The sequence below is a fragment of the Artibeus jamaicensis genome, unplaced genomic scaffold (assembly GCF_021234435.1).
Source record: "Artibeus jamaicensis isolate MK-2021 breed Jamaican fruit bat unplaced genomic scaffold, CSHL_Jam_final contig_76, whole genome shotgun sequence".
Lineage (NCBI taxonomy): Eukaryota > Metazoa > Chordata > Mammalia > Chiroptera > Phyllostomidae > Artibeus > Artibeus jamaicensis.
Genome location: NW_026521954.1, coordinates 20569155 through 20577372, shown reverse-complemented (window position 1 = coordinate 20577372; position 8218 = coordinate 20569155). Strand labels below are relative to the sequence as shown.

Here is an 8218-nt window from a genome sequence, read left to right as displayed (position 1 = left end):
TGATATTGTTCGCTGGCTTTGTTTTTGCAGAAGTCTGGTTTAAAGTTTATAAAGCATGCACTTGCCTTTAAGATTTTGCAAATACATAGGCAGAGAAAAGGCTGCCCTCCCTGCAGTTCTTGAGATTTCCTCATCCAAAGACTCTCTCTTCCTGCCAAGAATGTGCATGACTGGAGCCAGCCAGTCCTGGCAGGGTTCCCTCCCTCCTCCTGAAGCCCCTCCCCCACCACGGCTCTCACCGGAGTCCAAGCTCCTTCCAAAGTTAGAAAAACTGCCAAGGCCTCCGTCCCTCCCCTCTGATCCCATTCCCTCCCAGTTCAAGGAGTTCGTCCTTCTGGACGAAAACTGAATATTTTGGACTATAAAGAAAACATGCTCTGTTTCCCCTGATGGCATCTCCAGGGTGGAGGAAAATAGACTGGCCTTTGTTACTTCATCCCCGGTAGAAGATTACCAGCCGTCCCCAAAGCTGGAGGCGGGGTGGTGGCAGGAGGTAAGGTCTGGTCAGTTGACTTAGCATAAGGCCTGTATTGTCCAGGCTGCCTCTGGGGAAACAAAACTCTTTAAGGAGCTGAGCTGCCCGCATGGGCTCAGAGGTGGTGGGTCTGGCTGCCCAGCACTTTCTCATCAATGTCCTTCATCTTCTAGGGTCTTCTTGGGCTTTGAACATGTTGGCATGCAGGGTGGCATCATCTTCAAATGACATGTTTTGTGGGACAAAAAGTAAAGCAGAAACTTGAAGATAAAAAGCTAGATATGTAGGCAGCTGATCTGTAAAGACAGGAATGTGGAAAAGCCACCACTAGCTGGGGAGCATTTATGAAATAGCTGCTATGCCACGTACTCCGTACTGGGCAGAGGCTGAGTTTGAACCCCAGACCCCTTGCCTCCTACCTCCACATTCTCTTTGCCAACTAGGTGTTTTTTATTTGGGTTTTTTTTAATTGTTTCTCAGTGAAATCTTGATTTCAGATGAAATCTTACATAGAACACAAATATGCAACTATATCTAAAACTGTAAATGGTATGCTAGCATAAACACAATCTATTTGTTTAAATCTCATAACATATTTAAAGCAATGAAACCCATGAGTCATTTCTAATTAACACAAATATTAAGGTTAAAATATTAAAATTAAAGTTACAGCTCTCTGTAAGCTTCAGAATTTAATCTCATTTTTAATTTTGTTTTTATCACACAGAATTTTCTTAAATTTTAAAAAATTTTTTAAATTGATTATGCTGTTACAGTTGTTCTATTCCCCCCTTCATTCCCCTCCACCCTACCCACCCTGCCCCCGCCATTACCCCCCCTTTAGTTTATGTCCATGTGTCTCAAGTTCTTTAGATTCTATATTTCCCATGCTATTCTTACCCCCCCCATCTATTTTCTATCTACTGTCTATGCTACTTATTTTCTGTACCTTCTCCTCCTCCCACTCCCCTGTTGCTAACCCTCCTTGAGATCTTCATTTCTATGTTTCCACTCCTGATCTAGCTGTCCTTTTAGTTTGCTTTTGTTTTAGATGTGGTTGTTAATAACTGTGAGTTTGTTGTCCTTTCACTGTTCATGTTTCTTTAACTTCTTTTTCTTCGATAAGTCCCTTTAACATTTCATATAATAAGGGCTTGGTGATGATGAACTCCTTGAATTTGATCTTATCTGAGAAGTACTTTATCTGTCCTTTCATTCTAAATGAAAGTTTTGCTGGATAGAGCAATCTTGGTTGTAGGTCTTTAGATTTCATGAGCTTGGAATACCTCTTTCCAGCCCCTTCTTGCCTGTAAGGTCTCTTTTGAGAAATCAGCTGACAGTCTGATGGGGACTCCTTTATAGGTGACTGTCCCCTTAGCTCTTGCTGCTTCTAGGATTCTCTCCTTCATTTTAATTTTGGCTAATGTAATGATGATGTGCCTTGGTGTGTTCCTTCTTGGGTCCAACTTCTTTGGTACTCTCTGAGCTTCCTGGATTTCCTGGAAGTCTATTTCCTTTGCCAGATTGGGGAAATTCTCCTTTATTATTTGTTCAAATAAGTTTTCCACTGGTGGCTGTGCCTTTCCCCCTTCTAGTACCCCTATAATTGGATGTTGGAGCGTTTAAAGATGTCCCGGAGGTTCCTTAGACTCTCCTCATTTCTCAGAATTGACTAAACTTCTTTCCTACCCAAATACACGATTGGAAAGGATTGTAAGTCCCTAAATCACTCCTCTTGGAATCTCAGCATATTTATTCATTTGTAAAATAAGTCAAAGCATTATAAAGCTGAATTGCTATTAATATTTAACTATAACTCTATGTTTTCTATCATAAACTTAAATGTCCAAGTCAGATGAGTAGTTCTTCAAACCTACAGTCATCCGAGAAACTGCCCGTGTTGATGCTGTTGCCATGGCAGCACGTCTAACATTCCAACTTGCCTTGCCTGGTGCACAGTCACACACTGCTGTTCTGCTGAAGAGTCCCTGTGTGTACGACCCTACACGAGGACACCCAAGTGAACCCGAATTTTTTTTTAAAAGCAAGCAAACAAACAAAAAAAGACTTTGCAAATTAATACTACATTCCAAAAATGTTTCTAAAAACAAAAGTGCTACATTCCAAAAAAATTGGAATGCTGGCTGTATCACTTACAGGCTATGTGATCTTGGAAAATGCTCTTAACTTCTCAGAGACTTAGCAGCAGAAAGGTAATGAAATTCTCTCGATAGGAGACCGAATGGTGGCCCTCCAAACGATATAGCCATGTTCCAGTGCCTGGAATCTGTGCGTGTGATCTTATTTAGAAAAAGGGTCTTCTTAAGTGTAACTAAATTAAGGATCTTGAGATGAGTTCATCTGGGATCATACATGTGGCCCTAAATTCAGTAACAAGTGTGCTTGTAAGAGACACACAGAGAAGAAGGCGGATGTGAAACAAGTGGAGATTGGGAGGATGCGTCTGCAAGTCCCAGGATGCTGGCAGCCTCTAGCAGCTGGAAAAGTCATGGAAGGGATGCCCACCTAGAGCCTGTGCTGGGAAGCATTTCCCTACCAGCACCTTGATTTCAGATTTCTGGCCACTGGAACCGTGACAGAATACATTCCCGTTGCTTTAAGCCAGGAAGTTTGTAGCAATTTGCTCAGGCAGCCACCAGACACTAGTACAGCCTTTCTAAGGTTTTGTGAGGATGAAATGAGATGCCGGCGCACACTAGAGTCAGTGACTTTGATCTTCCCTCTATGTAGATCTTTTCTGTGAAATGATGTGAAGACCACCCGCCTGGAAGTGCGGTTGGCTATGGGAAGAGGAAGAATGGCAATGAAGGTAAGAGACGTCTATGGCGGGCCCCTCTCTTGCATAATCCTCTTACACGGTATTCCTTATGTCATCTGTTTTGGCAAAAAATGCTAAAGAAGATATCTTTATATTCCCTTTCCTGACTAATTATTTTCAGCACTTCTGGGTATATCAAAGAAATCGTGGAGCTTGCTGATGGTCAGTAAGGGAAGGCTGCAGATCAAATACCACAGATCCTCCCGTGCACAGGGCCACGTCTCTCACACCCAGTATGTCTCCCAAGCCCAGGAAACCAGCCAACTCTCCCGGGAGTCCATTCTTGTGTGAGTTATGCTTACACAGAGCTGAAGCCGACTTCCTGACAGGTTCACCCACTGGCCTGAGTTTTTCTTCTGAATCAGGCCTGGTCTATCATCCACATTTAACCTTTCAAATCTTTGTTTGAAAATAGAAATCAAGGGATCTTGGAGATCTCGCTGAGCAAAATGTATCCTGGTCTTGCGAGGTGCACTTCTGCATTGGTTGGTGAGCTCCCACCGCTAGATGACTTCCTCAACTTGGCGCTCTCTTTTTGAAAATGAAAGGCCTAAAATTTGACACAGAATGAATTCCAGGTAACATTTAATCAATGCAGAATAAAGCAGACTTATTGCTTCCTTTGGTCTAGAACTTAAACTCCTAGTGATATTGCCTATGTTGTTAACTTTCTAAACAGCTGTTTTGTTGCAAGCTTGGCTCATTCACAGGAGAGGCAATTGGGGAGTTAAGAATGGAAAGCAGATAGAAGTCGTAGAGGTTCACATGCTGTGCTGGGGTGTTTTACCTAAAGATGATGGGAGGCAGGATCTGTTCCTACACAGGGACTCGTGTCTCCTAAGTGCTTTATTTCCAACTGAATTTTAAATCAAAATATAGAACTTTGCCTGTGCCCTGCCTGTGTTCTGGACTGGCGTGCCCCTGCTTTGGCCCCATGGACACTCCCTGCTGGGGAGAGAGGCTGGGTTGTCACACGTCATCCTCCTCCATCCAAGAAGATTTCCATTTCTTTTTTTTTTAAGATTTTATTTATTTATCTTTAGAGGGAAAGGGAAGGAGAGAGGGAGAGAAATATCAATGTATGGTTGCCTCTCGTGTGCCCCTGATGGGAACTGGCCTGCAACCCAGGCATTGCCCTGACTGGGAATCGAACTGCAATCCTTTGATTCACAGGCCCGCCCTCAATCCACTGAGCTACACCAGCTAGGGCTCATTTCTTGTTTTTAAGTATAGCTATACATACATTCATTCATTCGCGTTATCTTTTGCTTTAAAAAAAGATCTTGAAATGGAGGGCCTTGCATTCATCCCTGTGCGATCCCTCCCACCTTGGCTTTTGTCGCTCAAGGCCGGTTTGAATTTTGATTTACCCTATCATTTATCCTATTATCTCTTCCTCTCAGATTTGCTTCACCCTTGTATTTTCCCACAAGCCTTCTGTACTTTTTCCCAAGACAGAAGAAGGGACCTGGCACTTTTTAAGCACTCCAGAGATAAATGTGGGGAGAGACTTTGGAATCCCGCTGCCCATGGAATTATGGAAATTGAATCAAGTTTCCAAGGTTTCAAAGGGCAGAGGGGTCCCAGGTGAAAGAGGGTTACCTTTCGGAAATCTGACTTCACACAGCACCGCAGAGGCAGGTCCATGCGCACCCGCCTATGAACATACGGAGGCCACGGGGGAATGAGGAGAGAGGGCCACCAAAAATTTGGAGGCAGAATGGAGGGAGAATGAAACCAGTGCTGATTTTAATAGCAGGACTGAAACAACTCAAATGGCCATGACAGGAAAATAGGTAGGTAACTGGTGGTGTGTTTAGACTGAATAGTGCGGCAGCGGAAGTGGTTGGGCAAGATTCTGTAGAACAAGGATCTTAGTAACATGACACTCAGTGGAGAATGCATGTAGCGTGATACCCGTCCATACAATTCAGTAACAGCAGAAACCAAAAATATATCTCTTTTAGGCATAAATATATATGTGTGATGAAACTGTATTCAAAGGAAAACCGAGGAGATGACAAATGCAAAATTTAGAATCGTGAGTAGTAACTCAGGTGGAAACAGACAGGGGCGTGAACAGGTGGACAGCATACGGTCAGGTGTGAAAAGCTCTAGCTCCGTCAAAGCCCAAGCCCTGGAGCTGCCCTGTGGGCTCATGGGTACTCATTGTGTGGATGGACTACAACAGTGTACAATGAACCAAAGCTTCTCATTGATCTGACCCTGTGCTCTGGAGATCCATCTGGCTTTTGAATGGTAAGCTGTTGGTTATATGCATATAAATTTGAAGGCAAAGATGAAACTGGGGAGAGAAAATTGAAAGTTATTTTTACATAGATGATATTCAGAGCCCTGGGAAGAGTTGAGATGAAGAGGAGCAGCCCAAGGACAGGGCCTGTGGTCACCACCATCTACAAGCACAGACAAGGAAGAAGGACTGGCTCCTGAAGAACTAGGAAAACCGGCCCTGGCTGGTGTGGCTCAGTGGATGGAGCACTGACCTGCAAACTGAAATGGCGCTGGTTTGACTCTCAAGCAGGACACACTCCTGGCCTGTAGGCCAGGCTCCCATTTGGGAGCATGTGTATCTCTCACACACTGATATTTTTCTCCCTCTCTTTCTCCTTCCCTTCCCCTCTCTCTAAAAGTAAATAAATAAATCTTAAAATAAAAGAAAAAGAAGTATGGAAACCAGTGGAGTGTGGAGTCCTGAAGCCTAAGAAGAGAAAGTAACTGAAGCAAGTTAGTGGCTGTGTCAAGAAAGGTAGTGATCATTGCAATTGACCAGCTTCAGATCACAGGGGACCTTGACTAGAGAAGCCCCTTGCAGTGAGAGGAGATGACGCTTCCTCCTCTCCAGTACTGCCACCCTGAGTCAGCCCCTTCTCCTCTGTCTTTGAGGTGACACCCTGAGCCCTGCTCTTGTCCCTCACCAGCCTATGCTCACATCACCACCCTGGTGGGCACGAGTCCAAACATGACTGTTCCCTTGGTCCCTTACATCTCTTGGTGCTGTATCTGCTTTATGAGAAGGCCCCTCACAGGCCCTGTTTCCCATACCGAGTGCTCTCGTTACTCGAGATCAGCAATTTTCAACCAGGGCACTGCAAGGATTTTTACAATAGGCAATACCTGACTGCTTCATCAGGGACGCCGACCTCATTTCCCTTCGACTGTCAAATTAAAAAATGACAACAGCCAACACAACAATAGCCATCCAGTGTGAATGTACTTTCTTAAACCATAAATATATAGGTCATATAATAGAGTTGCATTTTATCGGTCACATTGCATAATAAGGTTGGGGTCTGATTGATTAATTCTTGGTACCAGAAGTCCTCATACACAAATATCAGTACCTGATTTTTTTAAAAAGTCACTTTGAATCAAAAAGGGTAGGTAATTTTACTTACTTATTTATTTATTTATTTTGGTAAATGAGTCAAAATTGTACCTATTCTTTTTGTCAGATTGGCAAAAGCTAAACATTTTGGTGTGCTAAAGAATTGCAGTAATTAGTTTATGTGTGCCAAGAGATTTTTAAAAAGGTTGAAAATCCCTGCTCTGGGTGATTCCTCATTTCTCATGCGCATGATCATGCTGGTCCCTCCACAGCGGGCTGTTCCTAAGACTTTGCTCCTGTGATCCACAGGGACTCTTGCAATCCTCTCTGACCGCCCCCAGCCCTGCCCACCCTCTGCTCACTGGCAGAACTGGGGAAGCACAGTGAGAGACGTGGGCACCCCACTTCTGGTTCTGTCTGTCACTGATAAGCTTGATGACTTGGAATAATGAAGTGCTTTCCTGCTTCGGGTCCTGGTGTCCTACTCTCTGAAATAAGGGGGTTCAGCTGGGGGTGTTTCAGGGTCTCTCCACCTGGAATAGTCTCCATTTCTAGGGACATTGGTATAGACTTACATTTTGGAGCCCTTGCTCTACATTCTTAGGAAGAGAGGCCATTATCCTTCGTTAACTTGAAACTCACCTGGCCTTTGGCTGTTGGACAAGAAGGAGGCAGGGGACATTGTGAGAGTCTCTGCATGGGATCCACTTTGCTGTGTGGTTTTGGATACCTAGGATAGGACTGGGACAGTGATGGGTCAGTTTTGTGTCCCTCTGACAGGTAAACTTGGCAAGCATCCAAGATTGGCTAATGGCCCCTCACTGAGTCCAACATGCCCAGCTCCTGGTTTCAGTTACTTCTTTGAATGGCCAAGGCTTTGGAAGAGAATTTTATTTTAAACAATTGTTACATGACAGTAAAAGCATTCCTCATTTTGAAATGCCTAGTGACGACTAGTTTTATTTTTTATACCCACCATTTCCTTCCAAAGAAATTAAACAAACAAACAGATGCCTCCCTCTCTCCCTGTCTCTTTTTTTGGCTTTGGTCCACAAACAATGCAGTGCTTTCTGCACCATCTGCTGGTTCTGTAAAGGTAATTAACCAATGCACACTATTCCCAGATGAGGCTGCTTTATAAAGGACAAATCACTCCAGGCAAACAGGAGAGGAACAAAATAAAACCAAGGCAGGCTTGCAAGACAACTGGCGGCCGGACGTCACTGGAGTGTGTGTTTATAGCTGCTTGTCAAATTGTAACTCCCGAACATGATTTCATATGAATTTAACGAAGGAAATTGAATTTCTTCCCTGCTAGGAGGCCCTACAGAGGGGTTAGGACAATCTCAGAATGTCTAGTATTTTTGTCTCTCAGATCTTATCTTCTCTTTTTATCTGCTGTATTTTTTTAAGAAGGGGAAAATAAGAAGAGACGTCAACAAAAATTCAAGATACAGCATCATGTAGGACACTGGCTTTTGGCTTTGAAGGCAGACAGGTTCTGTTGCTCATTATCTGGCCTTTAACATGTCACAGAGCCGGTCAGAGCCTCATACCC

At 43.8% G+C, this 8218-nt stretch overlaps 1 long non-coding RNA gene across 3 annotated transcripts; it reads left to right on the top strand.

Moving 5' to 3' along the window:
• Window positions 1-273: 273 nt before the first annotated feature.
• On the top strand, window positions 274-6342 carry LOC119035573 (uncharacterized). Of its 3 annotated transcripts, XR_008392856.1 has the most exons (6): window positions 274-493; window positions 3227-3305; window positions 3436-3601; window positions 3730-3892; window positions 5282-5573; window positions 5655-6342. It is a non-coding gene; the product is annotated as an uncharacterized LOC119035573 (long non-coding RNA). The 3 variants fall into 3 exon arrangements; XR_008392857.1 differs by lacking the exon at window positions 3436-3601; XR_008392855.1 differs by having other exon boundaries at window positions 3436-3892.
• Window positions 6343-8218: the final 1876 nt, after the last annotated feature.